The sequence below is a fragment of the Ovis aries genome, chromosome 19, assembly GCF_016772045.2.
Source record: "Ovis aries strain OAR_USU_Benz2616 breed Rambouillet chromosome 19, ARS-UI_Ramb_v3.0, whole genome shotgun sequence".
Taxonomy (NCBI): Eukaryota; Metazoa; Chordata; class Mammalia; order Artiodactyla; family Bovidae; genus Ovis; species Ovis aries.
Window position 1 is genome coordinate 31,982,420 of NC_056072.1, and position 12,731 is coordinate 31,995,150.

The window sequence follows — 12,731 nt, forward strand, 5'->3', positions numbered from 1 at the left end:
GACACAACTGAGCAACTAAGCACAATATGGATTTAGTCAAGAATTTTCCAAGTCTAATGAGGAATATCCACTTCTCTCTTCAGTATTTCCTCTTGATATTCACCAGAACTAGTGTTACCCGGGACATATTTTGATAAATGCTGGTAATAGTCATGGGTATGGCTTGCCTGACTACACATAGAAGAAGTTTAGGTAACAGGAGAAAGAGACAGAATTCAAAATTTGAAACAAATGTCCCCATGAAGTAGATGAAATATATGATGCAAAATGTGCTGAGATTTTTCTCTGTACCTTCCTCAAAAGGTCAAAAAGTTGACTATTTGGTTATTTATGTTATGATGATAAGTTGATTTGAAGCAAGACAGATTCAGCTTCACAAAGAACTAATTTTATGATTACTTACCACTTACATAAAGCTTACCATGTGCCAGATGCTACTCAAAGTACATTCAGTTCAGTTCAGTTCAGTTGCTCAGTCATGCCCCGCTCCCTGTGACCCCATGAACCACAGCATGCCAGGCCACCCTGTCCATCACCAACTCCCAGAGTCCATCCAAACCCATGTCCATCTAGTCAGTGATGCCATCCAACCACCTTATCCTCTGTCGTCCCCTTCTCCTCCTGCCCTCAATCTTTCCCAGCGTCAGGGGCTTTTTCCATGAGTCAGTTCTTCACAACAGGTGGCCAAAGTATTGGAGTTTCAGCTTTAGCACCAGTCCTTTCAATGAACACCCAGGACTGATCTCCTTTAGGTTGGATTGGCTGGCTCTCCTTACAGTCCAAGGGACTCTCAAGAGTCTTCTCCAACACCACAGTTCAAAAGCATCAATTCTTCAGCGTTCAGTTTTCTTTATAGTCCAACTCTCACATCCATACATGACCACTGGAAAAACCATAGCCTTGACTAGATGGACTTTTGTTGATAAAGCAATGTCTCTGCTTTTTAATATGCTATCTAGGTTGGTCATAATTTTCCTTCCAAGGAGTAAGCATCTTTTAATTTCATGGCTTCAGTCATCATCTGCAGTGATTTTGGAGCCCAGAAAAACAAAGTCAGCCACCATTTCCACCGTTTCCCCATCTATTTGCCATGAAGTGATGGGACCAGATGCCATGATCTTAGTTTTCTGAATGTTGAGTTTTAAACCAACTTTTTCACTCTCCTCTTTCACTTTCATCAAGAGGCTCTTTAGTTCTTCTTCACTTTCTGCCATAAGGGTGGTGTCATCTGCATATGTGAGGTTATTGATATTTCTCCCGGCAATCTTCATTCCACCTTGTGCTTCTTCCAGCCCCGCGTTTCTCATGATGTACTCTGCATAGAAGTTAAATAAGCAGGGTGACAAGCAGGAGCCTTGATGTACTCCTTTTCCTATTTGGAACCAGTCTGTTGTAGTACATTACAAACATTTATTTCCCCCATCTCACAGATCAAAAAACAGCAGCAACACACCAGCTTAGGTATGTATGTCAATTTCCTATGCTTATGAATCTGGAAAGTGGCAAGATTGGGATTTGAACCAGTGAAAAGGACAGAAATGATCTGGACCTAACAGAAGCAGAAGATATTAAGAAGAGGTGGCAAGAATACACAGAACTGTACAAAAAGATCTTCACGACCCAGATAATCACAATGGTGTGATCACTCATCTAGAGCCAGACATCCTGGAATGTGAAGTCAAGTGGGCCTTAGAAAGCATCACTACGAACAAAGCTAGTGGAGGTGATGGAATTCCAGTTGGGCTCTTTCAAATCCTGAAAGATGATGCTGTAAAAGTGCTGCTGCACTCAGTATGCCAGCAAATTTGGAAAACTCAGCAGGGGCCACAGGACTGGAAAAGGTCAGTTTTCATTCCAATCTCAAAGAAAGGCAATGCAAAAGAATGCTCAAACTACCACACAATTGCAATCATCTCACATGCTAGTAAAGTAATGCTCAAAATTCTCCAAGCCAGGCTTCAGCAATATGTGAACTGTGAACTCCCTGATGTTCAAGCTGGGTTTAGAAAAGGCAGAGGAACCAGAGATCAAATGGCCAACATCCACTGGATCATGGAAAAAGCAAGAGAGTTCCAGAAAATCATCTATTTCTGCTTTCTTGACTATGCCAAAGCCTTTGACTGTGTGGATCACAATCAACTGTGGGAAATTCTGAAAGAGATGGGAATACCAGACCAGCTGACCTGCCTCTTGAGAAATCTGTATGCAGGTCAGGAAGCAACAGTTAGAACTGGACATGGAACAACAGACTGGTTCCAAATAGGAAAAGGAGTACGTCAAGGCTGTATATTGTCACCCTGCTTATTTAACTTCTATGCAGAGTACATCATGAGAATCACTGGGCTGGAAGAAACACAAGCTGGAATCAAGATTGCAGGGAGAAATATCAATAACCTCAGATGTGCAGATGACACCACCCTTATGGCAGAAAGTGAAGAGGAACTAAAAAGCCTCTTGATGAAAGTGAAAGTGGAGAGTGAAAAAGTTGGCTAAAGCTCAACATTCAGAAAACGAAGATCATGGCATCTGGTCCCATCACTTCATGGGAAATAGATGTGGAAACAGTGGAAACAGTGTCAGACTTTATTTTGGGGGGCTCCAAAATCACTGCAGATGGTGATTGCAGCCATGAGATTAAAAGATGCTTACTTCTTGGAAGAAAAGTTATGACCAACCTAGATAGTATATTCAAAAGCAGAGACATTACTTTGCTGACTAAGGTCTAGCCAAGGCTATGGTTTTTCTAGTAGTCATGTATGGATGTGAGAGTTGGTATGTGAAGAAGGCTGAGCGCCAAAGAATTGATGCTTTTGAACTGTGGTGTTGGAGAAGACTCTTGAGAGTCCCTTGGACTGCAAGGAGATCCAACCAGTCCATTCTGAAGGAGATCAGCCCTGGGATTTCTTTGGAAGGAATGATGCTAAAGCTGAAACTCCAGTACTTTGGCCACCTCATGCGAAGAGTTGACTCATTGGAAAAGACCCTGATGCTGGGAGGGATTGGGGGCAGGAGGAGAAGGGGACGACAGAGGATGAGATGGCTGGATGGCATCACTGACTCGATGGATGTGAGTCTGAGTGAACTCCGGGAGCTGGTGATGGACAGGGAGGCCTGGCGTGCTGCGATTCATAGGGTCGCCGAGTCAAACACGACTGAGCAACTGAACTGAACTGAGTACAAATATGAAATCCAGCCCTCAAACTCTGCTGTGAAACTGCTTCTGTCATGTGAAACTCTCCTAAGAAGCTGTTAACATGAAGCTGGATTTGCAGAAAGTGCCAATTTCCAACCAAGTACTACCATGAAAGAATAGAGTGAAAAAAATCAGAATGAAACCTGTATGATTCTATTTTTATTTACAAATAAGGATAAATAAGGATATATATAATGTATATATTATATATATATTTCTAAGATATTAACTCTTTTTTTTATTTACTTACAGTTTCCAAATTTTTCTCTAATGATTTTATAAACATTCTAATTTCTGTACAGTACTAGAGAAAAAAATTTCAAATAGTGTATGTACAGTGAACACTCCACTAAACACCTAGTCTAATCATCATTCAGAAACAATTTCATCCACACTGTCATTTGTTTCAGATTCTTTGACTGAATAAATAATACCTATTACAGCTCCATTGATATTTGTATCATATTCATTATAGAAAAAGAAAATATAGGAAATCAAGAATAAAAATTAAATAGAACAAATTTATTTTAATCAGACTTCCAATAGGCAACCATGGCTTTCACTTTAGCTGTTTAGTTTTCCAATCTTTTTCTATGCATTTTTCACATATTAAAAATAAAGGCCAATAGTCATTACTGTCATGTCAATTTATTTTTTTAAAACTTTACATTTGAAATCTTTTCTCTTTGATAGTGAAGGGAAAATACAAGTTTTTGAAGTAAAAAATAACAAGTTTTTTTGATGCCTAGACCTGCACTGCTCACGGCAGCCACTAACCATACATGACTCTTGAGCACTTGAAATGCGGCTTGTCTGAATTGAGCTGTACTGTGTCAACTACACACTGGCTTTCAAAGACTCTGCACACACACACAAAAAGAATATAAAATATCTCAATAGTTTTTCATGTTGATTACATGATGAAATGATAATATTTTGATGCACTGGGTTAAATAATACACTATTAAAACTGTTAAAATTAGTTTCACCCCATTTCTCTGGGTTAGATTACATATTATCAGCCATTAATATGTTACCAGGATTATTTCACCCTGGTCCGTCTTACTTTGTTTAGAGTGGGCTGCCAGAATGCTTGCAATGCCGTATGTGCCCACATTCTGTATCTGCTGGACAGCCCCCTGCTCTCTACATCCACGTGCTCGCTCGTGTACATCCTTGGCAGCCTCCATTCTGGGACATCCTCTCAGTTCCTGTTCAGCACTAAAAAATTATGCGGAAAGAATAACCCCATTTCCTGATGTGGAAAATGGTGGGTCTGTTATCCTGGTGGATCCTGACTTTGAGGTAAAACAGTTGTGTGAAAAAACTTTAAATCTGGAAACTTCCAGAAAGTCTAGCAAACATACAGAAAGCTTACTGGCATCTTGGCTCTTAACCTTGGACCACATCACACCACAGTCAACCCGGCCAGCTCAGTATCTAAGCCAGTCCAAATAATACTAGAGCGAGACATGGCATATCGGCTTATTCTTGGGTAGCATTCGGGGTCTTACTGCGTCTTTCTGGCTAATCCCCAGCCCAGGAAGACAAGTGAAGGTTGTGCCAATGTGCAGGGAAGCCTGCAGCTCAATACCCCACCCTAGGGCATTATCAGGATTTATTCTTTCCTGCGATTCACACCATTTCCTCTCCACACCCAGCAAACTTCCTACAGTGCCCATGGCAGGTGACAGCCAACTTCACCTCCTTCCTGCAATGCACCCTCGTTTTCCAGAAGCCAGAGGCAAAGAGCCTTGATGTTTGCTAGGAAACTAGAACCAGGGAGCAGACAGAGGGCTCCCGAGTGTGATAAATCTTGATTAATATCCCTACAGCTGCCAAGTCACTCACTGTCTCCCCCAGACATAATACAAATAAGCACTTCATGCACTGAGAGCCCTCACAAAGACACACTGGTGGTTTCCAGTTGGCGACTGGGAGCAGATTTCTGTTAACTCTCAGTGAATTGAATTAAAATAAAAAACAGAATCTGATGAATTTTCCAAAAGTCTAAATTTAATCTTTTGAAAGCCTTGTCCTTTACTCCTTTATTATTAATACTTACCTTTATGTCCTTACTTTTATGAAATAATGATCATAATAAATAGCATGGATTTGTATGCTTAACATCTTGACAACCTCATATTAGCCCCCAAATACGGAAAGTGTCATAACTGCTCCAAAGACACAAATGTCTGGGAATCACTGGTCCAGGCTGACATTGAGGGGCAGCTTCCATACCTAATATGCATAAAATCTCTGTTTTATATAACAAAGACAAGCCCTTAGATTTCCATAACACCATTATCAAATTATTGCAAATAGAGATCGTCCTTTCCCTCTGCCCACCTTATTCCCACAAGATGGCTAGGACAGTGCCAGGTACATGAAGGTCCTCAGTAAATATGTATGGACATTGTGTAATGTGTCAGGCTTCCCTGATAGTTCAGTTGGTAAAGAATCTGCCTGCAAAGCAGGAGACTCCGGTTCGATTCCTGGATTGGGAAGATCCCCTGGAAAGGCTACCCACTCCAGTATTCTGGTCTGGAGAATCTGGTTGCAGAGTCAGACACAACTGAGCTAATTTCACTCTGTGTAATGCAGTAAGAATAACCGACGATGCTTCAAAACTCCATTTGATGTGCTGATTTTCTTCTGATTCTCCTTAATATTTTTGCAGAGATCCCAGAAAAGGCAAATTTAGTATAACAATTTCTTTCATAGATAACTTTTTAATATCAGTTGCCTTTACTAAGATTCTGTGTGTATATAAATAACCAAATATAGACAGTAAAGGTATAAATAACAAAATGCCTTGAGCAGTGGTGTCTTTAACTCTTTACAGACGCTAAAGAAGAGCCAACCACATCTTTATTAAGAGCCTAAACAGTTTTTTAAGTATCTATGGGTGAAACAAATGTTAAACAAGTGATATCAAGACATTGTGCTAAGTTTGTTTTGTTTTTGTTTTTGTTTTTTTTGTGCTAAGTTTTAAAGTGGTGGGATGGAATAGATCTGAGTTCAGAAAACTCCTGGACAAAGTTATCTAGTTTTTAAAAAAGGGGGTATGGGAATGAAATGGTTTAAATGAATACCTAATTCTCAGGTGAGTAGAGAAGGGAAAAAAAGAAATTTTGAGATGGAAGAGTAGGATCTCTAAAAAAGAGATTAGTGAGGTTTACATCTTGTGCTTCTCTTGGCTGGAAACTTGCTGGGGGAACCAAGGGTTACTTTGAGATTTCAGTTTTGAAACCTTGAGTGAAGGCAGAAGGCTGCCCAGATGTGAGTGGATACATCTGTACAAACATTTGGAAGAAAAGGAGCTTAAGCCAGATCAGTTGTGGACAGCTGTCCCTCATAGTAAGTGGCAATGATGGTCACTTCTTTGCACCACAGGGAAAGAGACACATGACCTTAAGTCAGCGTGAGTCACCAGCTCATTCCCAAAAAAGCATCACTGAGAAGACTATCATTTGGCATAACACATTTTAAAGATGTGCTAACATACTGGATAACATAAAGACTGTTTTGTCTGAGTTAATTCAATTTTCCTGCATTCACGCTCAATAACAATGATGTTTGGGAAATAACAGAATGATATTGGCATAAAGCAACTTCTTGGACCTATTTAGTAACATTCATGAGAGACTTTGATGTCTCCTGGTTTCTATCTGACAGCTGCTGGAGTTTATTTAATTACTTTGCTTATTCTCATCAGAGTGATGGTCTAATGAAAAGAGGAGGAAGAAATAATGGATTCTGCTGTCTGGATCAATGGGTCCCCTGAAAGCCTGCCTTGAAGGTGATAGGAGTCTAAGCGCTGTAGGGGAGGAGGTCTGTTTTATCTATTTATTGTAAATTGGAATAGAATTGACACTATTTACAAAGCATCATGCAATTTTTCCATATTTGTGGAGCAATTAACCTAGTAACTAAGCCTGAAAAAGTGAAAATATAAACTGCTGGAGAATGGCTGGGAAGGCAGGGTTAGGACTTGTGTGACCAAGCATGTGACGGGGAACCAAGGTTGAGGCCGTGGCTCTACGTGGCCAGCGATACGATATTGGACAGAGACTCTCACTGGGCCTCAGTTTGTTCACCTACAACATGGGGATGAAAATCCCATCTCCCTCCTGGGCCACTGTGAGGAGTAAATGATATTAATATGCACATGATGCTCCTAATGGTGCCTAATTTAGTAAGTATTCCATAAACTACTTTTAAAGCTTGATTAAAAGTTTTTTTAAATCAGGGACTTCCCTGGTGGTCCAGAGGCTAAGACACTGCACTCCCAATGCAGGGGGGCCAGGCACAATCCCTGGTCAGGGAACTAGATCCCACATGCCACAACTAAAGATCCTTCATGCCACAACTAAGACTCCTGTGCACCCAAATAAGTAAACAAATATTAACAAAATTTTTTTTCATCAAAGACAGTTTTTGTCGGTTTTTTTTTAAGTTTTTTGGTTGTGCCACGAGGCATTCAGGATCCTAGTTCCCCAATGAGGGGTGGGGAATTTGAATTGTATAGTCTTAGCCACTGGACCACCAGAGAAGTTCCCATAAATTATTTTTATAGCGTCATCATTATCACCACCATCTTCATGCAGTTCATTGGCTTTTATCCTGTGTTACCAGAATCTCATAGACTTCAGAGAGGATGATTACACCACCCTCCCTGAATATCACTCTGGTGGCGAAGGGTCACTGCTATCTTTTAGTCTTCCCTTTCAAACCATGCAGCGGTCCTTATATTTGTTTCAGATATTGACCAAAGAGCTCATTTGAACAAAAGTATTTTTTGTTCCCAAAATATTTAAAGTTTGTAAAAGCACTGATCTAGCATAAATCCTTCAATTATAAGTGAAGAAACTACATGAAGGAGTTAGGGCTTTGAGTTCCTCTTGGCCCTGCCTTTGCACCTCTCTCTTTTCTTTATAACTTTTTACAATAAACTATTCTGAATAAACGTAAAACTTGGTAGAATAATGAATGCCCATGTTTCCACCACCTAGCTTCTATAATATTTACTTTGTCATAATTTTAAAGTAAATACTACACAACATTACCATTTCATAAATACCACAGCATTTGTCTCTAAATGATTAAGGACTTTCAAAAACACAATTACAATGGCATTATCTCAATAGTAAAATTAAGACTATTTCCTTAATACCATGAAATATCTTGTCAATGTTAAAATTTCCAGTGGTCCCATTACATTAATGTTATTTTAAAATTTCGAGTCAGGATCTCAATGTAATCTACATGTTAAATTTGGTTAACAAGTCTAAATTTTAAAAAATACTATGGTTTTCTCCCTTCTTTCCTTGTCACTATTTATTTGTTAAACAATCATCTCTTTTGACATTTAGTGTAGTAATAATAATTTGTAATTATCGAAGGACATGGCCATATATTTTAATAATTATAGTGGTGGTTGGCAAATTTCATGCTGTTAAAAATGAGAGCCATCTACTTTAGCTTTTATGGAATGCTGATTAGATGCCAGGTGTGTATTTGGATTCATATAAATCAGTGTGAGGAAAATATTGGTATTATCCTAATTTCACAGACAAGGAAACCAAGAAACAGAATGGTTCAATCATTCTCCCAACAGGTAAGGGAGTGATTCAAGCACTCTGACTTTAGAACCAGAGTCCCCAACACAAAGTGAGACCATCCTTTATATTTCCAGGAGCTCTGCAGGCATACACAGACTTCTCAGTGTTTTGGTTTTGTTGTTACCTTTTACTTACCCCAATTTTTCACTGAGGGATCCATTTCTCCCTCAGTCTCACCCTGGGACTCAGACAGTAAGCACTGGAGACAGAGATCAAAACTGGGCATGTCAGTCTTCCCTGGTGGCTCAGTGGTAAAGAATCTGCCTGCCAATGCAGGATACATGGGTTTCAGCCCTGATCCAGGAAGATTCCACAAGCTGCAGATCCCACATGTGCAGCCTTCTTGGAGCCCAAAAAAATAAAGTCTGTCACCGTTTCCACTGTTTCCCCATCTATTTGCCATGAAGTGATGGGACCAGATGCCATGATCTTAGTTTTCTGAATGCTGAGTTTTAAGCCAAGCTGCTTATTTAACTTATATGCAGAGAGCAGCATGCAAAATGCTGGGCTGGATGAAGCACAAGCTGGAATCAAGATTGCTGGGAGAAATATCAATAACCTCAGATACACAGATGACACCACTGTTATGGCAGAAACTGAAAAAGAACTAAAGAGCCTCTTGATGAAAGTGAAAGAGGAGAGTGAAAAAGTTGGCTTAAAACTCAACATTCAGAAAACTAAGATCATGGCATCTGGTCCCATCACTTCACGGCAAATAGATGGGGAAACAATGGAAATAGTGAGACTTTATTTTGGGGGGCTCCAAAATCAACCTAGACAGCATATTAAAAAGCAAAGACATTACTTTGCCAACAAAGGTCTGTCTAGTCAAAGCTACTGTTTTTCAGTAGTCATGTATGGATGTGTGAGTTGGCCTATAAAGAAAGCTGAGCGCCAAAGAATTCATGCTTTTGAACTGTTTGTGTTGGAGAAAACTCTTGCAAGGATATCCAATCAGTCCATCCTAGAGGAAATAAGTCCTGAATATTCATTGAAAGGACTGATGCTGAAGCTGAAACTCCAAAACTTTGGCCACCTGTTGTGAAGAACTGACTCATGGGAAAAGACCCTGATTCTGGGAAAGATTGAAGGCAGGAGGAGAAAGAGACGACAGAGGATGAGATGGATGGATGCCATCACTGGCTCAATGGACATGAGTTTGAGCAAGCTCCAGGAGTTGGAGATGGGCAGGGAAGCCTGGCATGCTGCGTCCATGGGGTCACAGTCAGGCATGACTGAGCAACTGAACTGAACTGAAGAATTTTATGGAAATATTGGAAAAATCTTTCTTCTCTTTTGCATTTGAAATTACTGTCCCTATCTTGCCATCTCATGCAGGCTGAGAAAGAAAGAAACACAGAGAGGACCAAAGCTGAGAGATGGAGAGAAATTAGATCCTGGTCACTTTGTTTAAGTCCTGAGCAAGCCATGCCTGCAAAAAGACTAGCCTCGGTCTTTTGAGTTGCATGATTTAGTAACGTCAGTGCATGCGCATGTACTTGCTCACTTGTGTATGACTCTTGCGACCCTCTGGACTGTAGACTGACAGGCTCCTCTGTCCATGGCATTTTCTGGGCAGGAATATTGAAATGGATTGCCATTTGTTCCTCCAGGGGATCTTTCTGACCCAGGGATCGAACCCACATCTCCTGTGTCTCCTGCATTGCAGCCATATTCTTTACCCGCTGAGCCATCAGGGAAGCCCAACTTCCCTTTTGGCTTAAAACAGTTTGGTTGAAGGAATATAAATAAACTAAAATGGACTCTGACAGAGAACACTGCATAGTTAAAAAGGAGAAATCCTCATTCCCCTCCTTTCATGTGGCCGTGCAGATGCTGGCCAGGGGAATCACATAAAATTTTGACCTTAACAGGATATTGTTAAATGCAAAGGCTAAAAGATCTGTAGGAGAATAGCTGGTGACACCAAAAACACAATCGAAGGACATCTGCCAAATCCAAGTCCTCTATTGCCTTTATCTTGTTGTTAGGTTGAGATATGGCTTTAAGATCTTCTCCCTGAGAACTGATTTTTTTTCCCACTGTGTGACTAATCATTCTCAACTTCGTGAAGTCCATACAACACAGTTTGCCTCTTGCAGTAGATCTTAATACAATCTGTCCTGAGTGAGCGCAACCACAATTCAGTTGTTAGTTTGCTAAGTGTTGCTTGAATGTGTCCTGAACAAGGCACATATTCATTTTGGCTCTGGTTTTTGTTTTTTTTTAAATACACTTGCATTGTGATTTCTCATGGACCCTAGGCATTTTTGCTTCATGAGCTCCTTCCTCCTTAAAAAGATATTAAAAATTCTGTGTACCCAGTGCTCTGTGACAACCTAGAGGGGTGAGGGGGTAGAGGGGAGTTTCAAGAGGGAGGAGACATATGTACATTTATGGCTTATTCATATTGTTGTATAGTAGAAACCAACATAACATTGTAAAGCAATTATCCTCCAATTAAAAAAAAATCTGTGTTATCACTACATTGGTATTAAGACCAATATGGCCACACTGGGCTACATACTTTTTTTTTTAATGAGTTTATATTTTTTCCTTTTTTATTGAGGTATAGTTGATTTGCAGTGCACATTCATTTTTAAATCTGATTTTAAAATAAGTAACATTTTTGTGGACCCCTAGAAATGTATCCTAGGGCATATGATACAAACAAGTCTGGCCTGAGTAATTGTCAAATGCTAACCCACTCCAGTATTCTTGCCTGGAAAATCCCAGGGATGGGGGAGCCTGGTGGGCTGCCATCTATGGGGTCGCACAGAGTTGGACATGACTGAAACGACTTAGCAATCAAGGTATTTTAGGATGAGCACAGTTGGAAAGTGCACAGTCTAAACTTGAAATAAGCCCCCTCTATGTCTTTTCCACTATGACTATTTGACAAAAAATTTCTCTTTTCTTGGTGTAAATGAGCAGGAGCTTTAAAGCCAAATAGCACTGGGTCCCAAATATCAGCTTCCACTCTCTTCAACTCTGTCAATCAAACTTATCTGCGTATCATTGAACTAAGTGTAAAGATTGAGATCATAAAAGTTAGAGAGACCACTTAGCACAGCTTCTAGCTCATAGGAAGTGCTTAGTAACAATGGTAGTAGCATAATACCCTTTGTGATCATTCCACGCAGAGGCAGCACAGCAAAGAGAATGAGACTGTGAGCTTAGGGATCAGGGCTTGAATATGATCTCTGTATCTAAGGGGCTTCCCAGGTGACTCAATGATAAAGAATCCACTTCCCAATGCAGGAGACTCAGGTTCGATCCCTGGGTCAGGAAGATTCCCTGGAGAAGGAATGGTAACCCACTCCAGTATGCTTGCCTGGGAAATCCCATGGACAGAGGAGCCTGGCAGGTATAGTCTAAGGGGTTACAAAGAGTCAAACACAATTTAGCGACTAAACAGAAACCACTACCTAAGTAGCAGAGTGACTTTAAGCAAATAACTTAATCTCTCTCAGTCTGTTATTTCCTCTTTAAAGAAGCCACAGTAATATCTGTCTAGATTATTCTTCTAAAGGTATGCACCTTAAAGGTATACAGAGTGCTTGGCACTAAATAAGTGAAAAGTAAGTGTTATTTATTTCATTTAACCATTCTGTCTCCCCTATTTATTTGAGCTTTTTAAAATGGTATTTTTAAAAGATACTTGAAAACTTTTAAAAAAAACACCAAAAATGTCCTGAATTTCCTTTTCTTGGATTCCTTAATTGTTGCTACTCCATCATCCATATTCTTTATACATATCCCCACTACCATTAGTCATGATAATGATAGACATGATATTCCATTATCCCTAGACAGTCTAGTGTGTTTCCAAAAACACGGACATCCTCTTACAGAATCAGCATCTGAAGTTCCCAATCAGCACAGCAGAGATTCAACATACAGATCCCTTTCAA